General features: G+C 38.4%; 1 pseudogene; it reads left to right on the top strand.

Annotated features, from left to right (window-relative positions):
- Nucleotides 1–6,412: 6,412 nt before the first annotated feature.
- LOC149266450 (transcriptional activator FHA1 pseudogene) lies at nt 6,413–7,047 on the top strand (annotated as a pseudogene).
- The last annotated feature ends 7,501 nt before the right edge of the window (nt 7,048–14,548 follow it).

The following is a 14,548-nucleotide window of genomic DNA, read 5'->3' as shown; positions in this document are numbered from 1 at the left end:
TCGTATTTTCAATATCCATAAGATTTTACTCAAATTTCAAGTGGGAGTACTTGTTGTATAAAAATTTTAATTCCTCATCCAAGGACTACCCATGTTGCATACTTTCAATGGACCCTTCTACACGAAAAATGAGAAATACATGAAAAAACGTGATTGCAATCACATTTTTCATGTATTTCTCTTTTTTCGTATACCAGGGTCCATCAAAATTATGCAACATGATTACTCCTTGGATGAGGAATCAAATTGTGCATCCAACGAGAGTTTTAGCTCAAAATTTGAGTAAACCCATAGGGGGATAAGGTGAAAATTGTTAGAAACTTATAAATTACAGAGCAATGGAACACATAGAATATAGAAGAAATATAACAACAGAAAACGCATAAAACCAGAGAGACACAGATATACATGGTTCACCCAGCTTGGGCTATGTCCACCCCGAACAACCAGTCCTTCCTTTTTATTATCCAGCAAAATGAAGAGACACAACCTACAACAGATCCGCTGTAATATCCTCTGTTTTCTCTCACAGTCTTGCCTCTCTGTTTCTCGCTCGGAGAATACACATCTACCACAGCCTCAATACAATTCCCTCATACAAATAGAGGGGTTACCTTCTAGGGAAAAAAACCATAAACTAAACATAAGTTCTACCGTCAGATCATCCGCCTAATGAATGGCCCAGATTGACTAGAAATTACTATACTTTTACAAGGCAATTTTACATCTGTTTTTAGCTTCAAGGGCACTACCCCCGAAACCCCCACTGGGGGATTGCTAGCCCCCGGACCCCCCAGCTAGGGGGATCGGCCCCCCCGAACCCCCGCGGGGGGGGGGGGGGGACAAGTCCCCCCCGCACCGCCCCGCATGGAGGGGTGTACAAACTTCCTAGGGTATACATTCGGCTGAAAAAAAGACCTCTCAATAATCATGCTCCACACCTAACAATATCCCACTTGGAGAATGATTGTAGCAACTCCACCGCTGCTTCATTTGCTGGACAATGACTCCTCTTTGGACCTGGCTATTTCTCATCTTCATCGTCATCCTTCAAGACCAATTGAAACTGAGCATATTCTCAGTTTCTCCTTGGTTACAACTTTTGTTAGCATATCTGCAGGATTCTGGCTAGTGTGTATCTTTTCCAGCTTCAACTCTCCATCTTCCAACATTGATCGTATGAAATGGTACTTGAGTTGTATGTTTTTAGTCCTGGAATGAAATGCTAAGTTCTTTGTAAGATGAATGGAACTTTGGCTATCACTGTATAATGTGCCCATATCATGCTTCTTACCCAATTCACCCATAAACCTTTGTAACCAAATCATTTCTTTACTAGCCTCTGTAGCAGCAACATACTCTTCTTCTGTTGTTGAAAGTGCAACAACACTTTGGATTTTTGAAACCCAACTGACAGTTGTTCCACCTACAGTAAATACATATCCTGTAGTGCTCCTCTTGTTATCTCTGTCACCTACCATATATACATCAACATATCCCTGTAGAGAAATGTTTGAACCACCAAAGCATAATGCTTGATTTTTGGTACCTTTCAAATATCTGAGAATCCATTTCACTGCCATCCAATGTTCCTTTCCTGGATTTTTCATGTACCTGCTTACAACTCCCACTGCATGTGCAATATCAGGCCTTGTGCAGACCATTGCATACATTAAGCTTCCAATTGTTGGTGCATATGGAACTTTAGACATATAATCCATGTTTTCTTGGGTCTTTGGGCACATTTCCTTACTAAGTTTGAAATGGATAGCAAAAGGTGCACTAACTGGTTTTGCATTGTGCATATTAAATCTTTTCAACACCTTTTGTATGTACTCATTCTGATACAATGTTAATTTGCGATTTTTCCTACCTCTAGTTATTGTCATACCAAGGATTTGTTTTGCAGCTCCCAAATCCTTCATGGCAAATGAATTTGCCAATTTTCTTTTGAGCACATTTATTTCCTGCATGTTAGACCCTGCAACAAACATGTCATCCACATACAATAACAATATAATATAACTGCCATCATTTTGATTTTTCAGATAAACACAATGATCAAAGTGACATCTAGTATAACCTTGTTCAGACATAAACTTGTCAAATTTTAGATACGATTGCCTTGGAGCCTGTTTTACGCCATACAAGCTCTTCTTCAACATGCACACTAGTTTCTCCTTCCCTTTCACCTCATATCCTTGTGGTTGCTGCATATATATCTCTTCTTCCAAATCCCCATGTAGAAAGGCTATCTTTGCATCTGACTACTCAAGATGCAAATCTTCAACTGCTACTAGACTTAAAATAGTTCTGATTGAAGCCATTTTAACAATAGGAGAAAATATTTCATCAAAATCAATACCTTTCTTTTGTGCAAACCCCTTCACCACAAGTCTAGCTTTGTACCTTTGTTTTCCTCCATCTTCTTCCTTCAGCCTGTAAACCCATTTATTATTCAATATAGTTTTTCCTGCAGGCAACCTAACTAAGTCCCAAGTCTGGTTATGCATTAAGGAGTCCATCTCTTCTTCCATGGCTAGCTCCCACTTCTTCCTACTTTCAACCTGCATTGCTTCTTCATAACATTAGGGTTCAGCAGAATCAGTCAACAATAAATAATATAATGAAGGAGAGTATCGTTCAGGGGGTATACTTATCCTGGTAGATCTTCTAACACCACTTTCAGGTGTTTGGGGTGCCTGTTGCTGTTGTGGTGGTTCCTGTTGTTGTGATTGTTGATTATTATTATTTTCAGGCACCTTTACTTTTTCAGTGATCTCATCAAGAGCTGTGTATTCCTCGTTTTCTTTTTCCTGTTTCTTTTCCTGCAACTGATTCTTATACAAGATCTTTTCATTAAATATTACATCTCTGCTCCTAATGATTTTGTGATTTTCATAATCATATAAGCGATAACCAAAATCATTAACACCATATCCAATAAAGGTACATTTCTTTGATTTTGCCTCAAGCTTTGTTCTATTTTCTTTATTAATATGGACAAAGGCCTCACAACCAAAAGTCTTTAAAAAAGTGTAGTTTACATTTTTACCTGTCCATGCTTCCTCTGGAACACCATCATCCAAGGAACTTGAAGGCCCTCTATTTATTAGATAAACAACAGTATCTATAGCATCTTCCCAAAATTGTAAAGGCAATCCTGCATGCAATCTCATGCAACTTGCATGCTCCATGATTGTTCTGTTCATCCTTTCTGACACACCATTTTCTTGTGGTGTTCTTGGAACTGTCTTCTCTATGTGAATTCCATGCTCTGAACAATACCTATCAAACTCTTTGCTGTAATATTCACCTCCGTTGTCTGATCTGAGACACTTGTGATGATGCAGAGTGTTGTTCGAGGTTTGATTGGTGACGTTGATCAAATACCAAAGGATGATAATGATAATGATAAAACATTTCCTTCCCCTCTTTCTTATGAATCATGTGAAGTTTTAAAGAAAATAAGGATTATAAAATTTGTACAACCACAAGCATGCAACGCTAACATGGTCAAATGGGAGGAATGAATATGACCACAGTGTGGAGGATTTGTCTCGGAATGAACCCACACAAGAAAAATAATAATAAAGGTACAAGATAAGACAAGGAAGGTATTATGAACCATGGTTCTCACTCATGGTCCTCCTCACCATAATCAAGAACCCAAATGTTGTTGTTGATCACCTGATTCCACATTGTCTCCATAGCTGGCAAGCAAGAATCAAGTCTAAGACAAAAGGAATTGCTAGAGGTATGGACTACAATATTCTTGTCGTATTTTACATGGCTGATAAACTAAAGAAGGAAAGGGAGACAATGGAAGAACTCTACCTAAACCTCATAATAGAGGCAACCCCCCCCAAGGACAGAGCTCATGGGGATTTAAAGGCCAATATGGAAGGGAAGAGGACCTACTCCACTCGTTAGAGTTTGAAAGCTTTCTATATTGCAAGTGGATTTTCCAAAATAATGAATAGAACATGAGGAGGCACAAAATATCATGAAGTACAATAACATATGTGCAACCATAACTTGCGCATCGTTATGCCAAGATGAAATATTTATAAAATATGTTGTATCAAACCATGTTCAATATCAACTATCCAAAATATTCGTATTGATCCTCATACCCAATGATATGTGTAGCCTCATGCCTAACATATGGGTGAAGGAGGTGCAACAAAAGAAGACTTTCATCGTTAGGCTGAGTGGTAGGAGAAATAGCAAATTCTCTAGGTAATCAATTACTATAACATCATCTTTTTTTCTCCTCAGCCATAATCAATCAACAATTGTGAACCATGGAAAGAACATGATTATAGGGAATAAAGTCACCACTGCCAATCTGAACAGATATAAGAATGCATGTAAATATGAATATGAAAGGGAGAGGAAGATTGTGAGGAGATGGTTTACAACATTTGCAAAAAAAACTGACTACCATAAAAGGGATACAAATGCATCAAATCCTGAGCAAATTAGTTATTTAACAGTGATTTTTTTGTATTGTGCATCAAAAAATTAAGCTCAATAAGTAGGACATGGTCTTTGCATCTCAATCATACAATTCAAACAGAGTCAAAATCTCCAATGCATGAACATATCCCGAAATTAACAAGTCACTTGAATCATTAAAGGTCTTACTTTGAATAAGATATAGACAATGTTGTTGCATGTGGAAGTCATGCACAACATGCCTTCCTTGAAACAAACGAGATGGTGAAATGGATTTCTTCCATATATGGTTTTATTTTCAAATAGTGAGGAAATGAAGTTATATGATAACCTGTATCATTTTAGTGCCCAAAATCCTATGTTACCAAAAACAAAACAGACGTTGGCATTCTTGCAGTTATAAGGTGTAGAAACAGAATAGGACAAACAACTTTGTTTTCTAAAGTGGTTTCCATTTCAAAGGCCATGAAACCATTTCTCGAGGAATGGACCTTTTCTTATGACCATCTCTCGAAAAGTGTGATGTCCTTTCTCCATTGATCCAATCTGTTTGTCAAAAACATCCTATGCTTTTCTCATATTTTGGTATGTTTCTTATAGGGAAGAAAAGATCAGATTATTTTATCAATATCCAACAAATGAGATTAAGGTCACCTAATTCTGCCTTGTACTCACAGATTCAGAAGACGTATCTCTCCGCCCTAATGCATTGAAAGGAAGGTTTGCATATTGACTTGGCCTCATTCACATTAAATGAACTCTACGAGGCCCAAGCCCAGTTTCACTTGCAACATGTAATCCATTCTCCTGCATTGTCTGTGCAGCAGTGCAAATCGGGGAATGGCCAACACCAACCCCTTTATTCATGTCAGCATTAGAGCAGTACTGCCTGAGTTTCCTTTCAAGGATAGAGTATGCTTCTAATGATCCTAAGCTTGTGGTCCTCTTTGATTGAACAAAAGAATGCTCTGCAATACTGCTAGGCAAGTTAAAGCAGTGTCTATTCTTATAGTGTTTGGTAGCCTTGCCTCTATTCAGACTCCCATTCTGGAAACTCGTTGAAGGTTCTGGTTTAGGAGTAATCCTATCTTGCATAGAGCTGCTACTAGGATCAGAAACTGGTTTAAAATGTCTCCTACTTCTTTCACTGTAATCCATAAAAGAAGCAGAGTCATACAGGTCACATGTTTCTGGAGATGTCACACTTCCCGTGTTCAATTGCCTCCCAGGGTTACCCCCTCCCTGAACTTGAGCTATAGTTACAGGAACTGCAGACCTCCCACAGTTTCCATCCCGGATCATAGAATTCTGAAATACATGCTTTGCACCAAATTAATAGAGAATCTACAGTTTCTGAGAACTTACAAAATACTTCTTTCAACCCAAGGAGAAAACACATATGAATGGCCATTTAAGGCTGTTGCACACAAAATATTTGTAAAATAGTGTTCAATTATTAGAAATCTGAAAAACCCTTTAAAGATGTAAAAGAGTTGGCCTTTTAGGGTTACAGAAGCTGTATAATTTATTAGGTCATGTGAGGGAAATCTTGAATCCATCTGCTGAAATACATTAAAATATATAAAATTATCCCCAGTGCCACTTAACAAAGTTTAACCATGGAGGAAAGCATGTCGATGCAAATAATTTTTCCCATTATTTTCAAGACCACGCAACTTCTAGAAAACAAATATAGTCCTATGGATTCGTCAGTACTCTAGTTCGGCTCAATTTGGTCACGATATCGAATTTCATTGATTACCAACCCTAATGGTGACCTGGTCGCAAATCATGGCGTTATTATGTTAAATACATTCTGCACCATCATTCAAAAGCGTGACTGCATCTACAGATTGCGAATCTCTCCATATTGAAGGAAGATTTGCAGGGTTTTTTGACATTTTGATCCCAAGTTCCAGATTGCTGACGGAGGAAAAAGAAAGATTGCGTCATGGAACAGCCTGATGCCGGCTTTGCTAAGCTGAAGGGGAAGATTTCGAGTTCTACATGTAGAGCTACTCGATAACTCTCGGCAGGAAAGGCAGGAGTTCATCTGTTGACATCGATTTGTTCTCCCTCGGCGGCGGTATGAACATTTCCCATTTACACGCGAGGATTTACTATGATTTCGACAGAAAAAGGTTCGCGCTGGAAGTTTTGGGGAAAAATGGGTGTTATGTGGAAGGAGTGCTATATCTTCCCGGAAACCCTCCAATTAAGCTCGATTCACAGGATATGTTGCAGATCGGGGACAAGAAGTTTTATTTTCTGCTGCCAGTCAGGAGTATTGTGGAGACTCATGCGAATCTTCATGCTGCTGCTTTGGCTTCTCATGTTTCAGCCTCTGGTCCTATTGTTGCTGTAGCAGTGGCCAAGAAGAGAACGGGAAGGCCTAAAGGAGCTGGGGACGAGGACGGGAATAACCAGAGGAAGTCTCGGAAGCAGGGCAATGGTGTGGAAGGGGCGCTGATGGTGCCCAATGCTTGGCCCTCGCAAGAAATGATGACCTACAATGTGCTGCCGCCGGGAACGTCTGCTAAGAAAGTGGTTTGGCTGAGTTGGTTAGGGCTCCATTTATTTATGTAGTTACAAATTACATAGAGTGTGCTAGGCACTTTTAAGTTTTTGGCATGTACTTACCTATTCTTGGACTAGTGAGAGTGTACTTGCCACATAAAATTATGTAGTGCTACTGCATAAAATATGTGGAGTGTGTAAGCATGGGGCTCAAATCTATATGCAAGGTTGTCATTAGTGGGAAGTATAAATTGTGGGTTTAGTGGGCTTGGGTCCAGATTTTGAACCAAAGCTCTGATACCATGTGTAAGAGCCCTATCCTAGGGTCTTCTAACAGATCTATTTCTGATGAATTTAAATGCAATAAGAGGCAATATTTTACTTTCTTACATGACTTTTAAACAAATAAAATTTTACCATTTACATTCTAATCCTTATAACTTAAGGAGAACATTTCATTTTAATAAATTTACCTGAGTAATCTATAAAGGAATACCTGTACCAGTGGCTGGTGGAAATGCCTTTGAGCTGCTGCTCCTGCTGAACACTCCTCTTGACTGACCCAACTGGATTTACCTCCCAGCCAACTATGAATTAATCCCTAGCCTAGGAAACCTCCATAGGTTCCCTAGCCCTCTGAGCCCAAGTCCAACCAGAGGTAGTGTGTGTGTCCAAGATGAATGATCTAGACCAAGATGAACAATATTTCCCTCCTCTCAACAACCCAAGAAAACTCCACAGGTTTCTAATGTCTCCAAAAATCACAACAAATCCTAAAATCACAATCAACCCCAAAATCATAATCAAGACCCAACATCACCCCCTTTTCTCCCTTCCCCCTTCCCTTTTTATACCCTCCCTCTCTTCTCCATCTCACCCACCTCTCATTAATGTCATTAACTTTTCATCCATCCTTACAGTCGACTTATCTTCTCCCAAGTAAAGCTGGGAGTACATTTGGAAATGTGACATGAATATAAAATTGGGAAATTAATGGGAGAGGACCATGTCTTCTCCCAAGTAAATCTGAAAGGACATTTGGGAATGTGATATATATCTATATCTATATCTATATCTGTATCTATATCTATATCTATATATATATATATATATAAAATTAAATGGAGAGGACTATGTCTTCTCCCAAGTAAATGTGAGGGTACATTGGGGAATGTGAGATGAATATATATATATATATATATATATATATATATATATATATATAATAGAGAGGACTATGTCTTCTCCCAAGTAAATGTGAGGGTACATTGGGGAATGTGAGATGTAATTAAATGGAGAGGACCATGTCTTCTCCCTAGTAAATGTGAGGGTACATTGGGAAATGTGAGATGAATATATATATTATTTGAAATAATGGAAGGTGACCATATCTTACCTAAGATTCAATTTGAGAAGGTAAGTTGGGAATTTGAATAATAGAAATCATGAATTTTATATTAGACCAATATTTCTCAATATTTTTAGATGATGTAAACATTAATAAAATTTGCAGTATAAGATTTAAGTGGGGCATTACACTTTGTCATGGCCTTAGCAAAAATGTAACCTTCACAACTATTAATCATCGATTAGACATGTTTTAAAAGTTTTTTCTACCATATTTTAGGGCTTGGATTAGGCACTTTAATCGAATTTGGATGGTGTCAAATGATGTACGTAGAGGATCAAGGTAGAGGCAAAATCTAGATTAAAGGAAAATATTGAAAGATGATATCAATGATGATGATCCTAATATAAGAGATGGTGGAACATTGCTCCTCAAAGATTAGTGGAACATGCATGGTGGTGCTGCCCCATAACTACAACATTTGGAAACATAGGTGCTTTCACAATTGATAAACACTTATTTTGTAAAAACGTATTTAGCAACTAGCTCAGTTTATTGTTTTGAACTTTTTCATAATTCAATATTTAGATGGCCTGATTTGTAAAAATAACTATTTGATAATGTTATTGTTGAGGAAAGTTAAATAACCTATTTCATTTCTTAAATTAGCATTTTTTATATGTCTAAATTATAAATGATTGATAATCAAATGATTAATCATTAATGATGTTATTTCTATCTAAGGTTTTCATATACTGTGCAACTACTGTCTGTGATGTACTCAGGTTTTCATGGACCCTCCTCCTCTCATGCCTTCATGATTTTTCTCCATGAATTTCTGAAAGGGGATCTTGATAAAGATTGCTAGGTTGAGGATGAAGAGGGGGCTTGGATCATTTTGAGGTTCTAAAAGTATTGGTTTAGACCTTAAGTAAAATGTAGGAAGCCCACTTGGAAGTGGTTGATAAGGCTATTGCAGAAAATCCAAAATTAGCTTTGAGGGGATTTGTTGTACTAGTAATGTCGATGAAAAAATAAGATTCCTATGCGATGAATGCCGGAGATAGTCCGACAATCCTAGCCATGGAATTGAAGCTCGAGCTCGGTGAAATGGTTTCTAAATTTCAGGAAATGGGAGAATCTCGACCCTTTAGGGACTTGGAATGACTCAGTGAGGAAACCTCACACTCTTTCGAGGCCTTTGATGATTTCTAGCATGACATGGATCAACCAAGGATAGAGGCCAACCTTAGGAGTTGTGCATTTATTTTTGGCCATTGGTGTTGAAGAGCAAAAATCGTAATTATTTTTATGCAGATCAACATCATAAACTTGTTTGAAACGAACTTCAATTATTTCTATTTTGTTTTATCTTTCCAAGCATTTAGCTTGCCCAATTTTCATCATCTATCTAAGGCCTATGGAAGCCCGCCATGTGTACTTCCCGTCCTGCTACACAATCTGGAATCCATGCTTAGTGACTTCCTCCCGGTAGAAGTTGATGACCTAGATTTCAATGCGTTTACTGCCTTGCATCCCTTTATGGGAGAGCATTTGCTTGGCTACGATACCTTGAAGAAAAGAGTTAAATGTATGAATCAAACCATTTAGATTGGAGGATGGGTGAACCTTTTTTATCCTTGAAAAGTGTTGATGCATATCCACCCTGGGCATCTTTATGTCGATTGCAAATTTCATGAATATGAGGAATATGACGATCAAGATAAAGGTCAAATAATTGATCTCTCATCATGATTCAGTTATGTCAACAATATAGTTAAACAATCCATCTCTGGGGATGGATATTTTCAACATTTTCTGTAAAGGCCAAATTTGTAAAGTCCAAAGGCAAATGCATCTATTTTGATTGCATTGCGTTTCTCGCAAGCATGAGCACTGTCGGGCTCAACATTGAGAATGATTACTATGACAGTAGTAGTCGTGAAGTTACACAGCAATGGCGTGATTCTAAATGATGAATCCAAGTGAGAAACCCTGATAATGATGTGCCTCGGCAAATAGACCAATCGATGAGTGCTTCAATCAATGGCAACTAATATTTGTGTAACTATTAATCTGTTCCTTAACCCTACATAACCATAGTATAGGGAATCTATCGTTTGTTGAGATGTGACATGTCTGAATACCTTCATTTGATTCCACTTTCCCATCATATTTCAAACGTGTATTTCAAGCTCTTCCATTGGCGCAAGAATCACGATATTTCAAACTTGAAAATGAAAAGTTTTGAAAAATGAAATGAAATGCCAAAAATAGGGAAGTATGGAAAAACCAATACGCTGTCCTAGTGAGGAAAATGGGGCCGAAGATCCCACTGACCTCTTCCTATACATACCTACCCAAAAGAGATAGGAAATCATCTACTTTTAATCTCCACTTCTGTGTGAGCTGCGTTTGCATTCATTTTACATCAGAGCGACGAGTTGAATGCTATAGTGGGATCGACTCTAGAAAGCAATGGTATGGGTTGGCTTGACCTCAAGAATCCGTGTTAGAAAATTTTATGGGGCAAAGGAGAGGAGTCTGGCTCAAAATTCAACTGCGGTAAGGTAAGTCTTATGTTGCGGCAAGGATATCGCAACTACACATAGGCTTAAATAATACAGAGGAAATAACTTACCGCAAAACAGAGTAAAAGCAAAAAAGTTGAGGTAAATTTACTTATGAATGTTTAAGACCACATCACAACATAACATACTTTGTATTATATTTCAAACATAGGAAAATACATTCACGTGATAAATGGAGGCTACAGCTCCAAGTGAAAAACAGAAAAAACTTACTACGATTTACACATCACTGGGGTTACGGAGTTAATGTCTGTAAAACTCCATAAAATTGGTTTTCATGCACCCACCAATATTTCCTCCACGATTTTCTCCTCACACACTTGCACCCTCTCTCACTGTCTCACTTTCCCAACAATGTAAATGACTTTTACATTCATATTTATCTCAAAAAATACTAATTTGACATTAATACATGACAGAGCAAACAATTAATACGCAACATGGGAAATTTTACATAATAATTAGTTTTTTAAACTTGCAGGTGTTGTGGAGTGTGGGCAACAGTCACAGAGTAAATGTTTGCCCATATATATTTACCAAAATTTATTAAATGCCTTAAAATCTCTACTGTATTGTGGAATATTCAACAATGTACTTCTTCTCTGACTTCAGTCCTTTCACTTGCAAACAAAATCACAATCGTGTAGTAGTTGACTGGGCAAGCATGATGTTTGTCACAACACTCCCCCTTAATCACAACTGCCACCATTGCAAATTCCCAAATATTCTCTGAGATAAACGAAACTTTCACGTGCCAATGGATTTGTGAAAATATCAACAAATTTTTCTTGTGACCTGTAGTGCTGTAACACAATTTCATCATTGTTCATAAACTCTCTGATAAAATGATATTTAGCATCAATATTCTTGTTCCTCTTATGAAAGACATAATTATTTGACATTGCAATTGCTGAAGTGTTGTCGCAGAAAATAGTTGTCATTCCCTCTTGGTCGTGACGAAGATCCCTCAACATCCTTCTCATCCAAATTGCTTGACACGTTACTGCTGTTGCGGTGACATATTGAGCTTCTGCTGTTGGCAATGAAACTATCGGATGCTTCTTGGAGGCCCATGAAATGGATCCAGAACCCAAATGAAAAACATATCCTGACGTGCTCTTTCTGTCATCGACACTTCCTGCTCAATCAATTTCAGTGTAACCAACTAGCTTGAAATCATCTGTTGTGCCATACTGAATACCATACTGTTTTGTTCCATTGACATACCTTAGAATCCTTTTCACTACTTGCGAATGTGTTTCCTTGGGTGTCTCCATGAACTCGACACCAAATTCACTGCATATATTATATCTGGCCTAGTGGCGGTCAAATATAACAAGCTGCCTATCATGATTTTGTATAATGTCAGATTGACATTGCTGCTACAATATTCTTTGCTCAACTTCAACCCGATTACAGTTGGAGTTGGTGCAGGCTTGTTGTTATGCATATTAAACCTTTGTAAGAATAACTTCGGCGTAAATCACATGTAGACAGACTTTTGTGGACGCGTTTCGAACCAACCAGTGTGGTTCATCGTCAGGACAAGTTAAAGACACAGATCCATCTTTGCATGTTAAATAGTCTGAGCAGAGCCCCCAACGGCTATCTTGACCAACAACTAATCTTGACTTCGGGACCAGAGTCAAAAAGTCAATTTTTATAATTTAATTATATTCGGTGACCATACCTTTAAAATATATATAAAAATAATTGGTTAATATTCAGTTAAAAAGGTATTATTAAATAATTAAAAAATTATAAGTTATTAGAAATATTCAGATATATGGAAGACCTTTCTTTTTAAAAACGTTAGTTAGTTAGAAATAAATAAATAAATAAATAAATAAAATAAAAATAAAAACAAAATAAATAAATAAATAATATAGACATATATATAAGTATACCTATTAAAAAAAGGGGGGGGGAGACAGAAAAAAAAAAAAAATCATTAAAACCACAGAGCAAGAAGGAAAAACCCTAGGAGGAAGGAAGGCTCCAGGGGGAATAACGAAAGCTAGAAAAGGATAAAAGAGGGGGGGGGGGGGGGGGGGGGAGAGAGAAAAAGAAAGATTAAGATGAAAGGGCCGGGATCCAACAGCTACTGATCTTGCAGTCGTCATCTCTATTGAGATTGTTAGGCCTTCTTTCAATCTCAATAGCTTCCCTGAATTTTTGATGATGGAATTGAGCAACCTTGGCAACAACCTTGGCCTCCTCTATACAAACATGATGATTGGTCTTTCCCACATGCTCTGCTAACCCAGAAGACTTCGTTCTCCCATGTCTTAGGTCAACTGCATGTTCACTTATCCTTTGATGGATGGAGCGCCCTGTTTCCCCAATATAGGGGGTCCCACAAGAACAAGGGATCAAGTAGACACCTTTCATGTCCTTAGGGTCAACGGGATCTTTCACCGATCGGAGGGATTTACGAATAGTGTTGAGGGGCCTAAAGGTTGAGGGAATATCATACCTCTTAAGGATCCGAGCAATCTTGTCTGTGGTCCCTTGGACATAGGGAAGATGGACACCTAGTCGGTGCTCCTTAGGTTCTTTATTAATTAACGCATTTTTAGAGGCTTTAAGGAAAGCCTTCTGACCTAGGCGCCTACTATAGCCATTTTCCACAAAGACATTAAGGAGATGGGATTTCTCCTTATCAAAGCTCTTATTATCAGAAATCCTAAGGGCACGAGTAGCGAGGGTGTTAAGAACACCCATCTTTTGAGCAGGGAAATGATGGGAATCGGCATGAAGATACTGCTCAATATGCGTTTTCTTCCAGAATACTGAGTGGGAGAGCGAGCCGTCCTTATTCTTAGAAATAAGAATATCCAGGAAAGGGAGGCAACCATTGACCTCTTTTTACATGGTGAACTTAATGGCGGAGGACTGACAGTTGAGGTGATTGAAGAAGCGATCCAGCTCCTCTTAGCCATGGGGCCAGATGACATTAGTGTCATCTACATACCTTTTCCATAGCTTGGGAAGGAGACGAGCTAAGGCTAAAGCCTTGGCTTCAAAACATTCCATAAAAAGATTCGCAACAATAGGGGAAAGGGGGGAACCCATGGCAACACCACAAGTCTGTTCAAAGAATTCACCCTCAAAACTGAAGAATGTGGAAGTGAGACAGATCTCAACTACATGCGCGGTATCGGGATCTGTTAGGTGATAGATCACTTCCAAGGCCTCCTTTATAGGGATGCAAGTATAAAGGGAGACCACATCAAAGCTGACAAGAATGTCATCAGGGTCAAGTTTAAAATCCTTAAGCTCCTTAATGAAGGATGCAGAGTCTTTCACGAAGGACTCAGTGCGGCTAACCAGGGGCTTAACTTTAAGGGAAAGGAACTTAGCAAGAAGGTAGGTCGAACCACCAATGGTGTTGACGATTGGCCTCAGAGGGGCCCCTTCTTTGTGAATCTTAGGTAACCCATAGATCCTAGGCGTAATGGGACTACTCTCAAGGAGTTTGTGGCACAGAGAACTCACAGAGCTACTAGACTTGATGGCGAGAGCCACAGTCCTAGAAATCTTCTTAAGAGGATTCTTGGGCAGTTTTTTATAACTGCCACTATTTTGAAGATGATCTAACATCTTCTTACGGTAATCATCCTTGTTAAGG

The sequence above is a fragment of the Pinus tabuliformis genome, chromosome 6 (assembly GCF_031772625.1).
Source record: "Pinus tabuliformis cultivar Carrire ecotype Pingquan chromosome 6, CPIR1, whole genome shotgun sequence".
Classification (NCBI taxonomy): domain Eukaryota; kingdom Viridiplantae; phylum Streptophyta; class Pinopsida; order Pinales; family Pinaceae; genus Pinus; species Pinus tabuliformis.
This window is presented reverse-complemented; position numbering and strand designations above follow the sequence as displayed.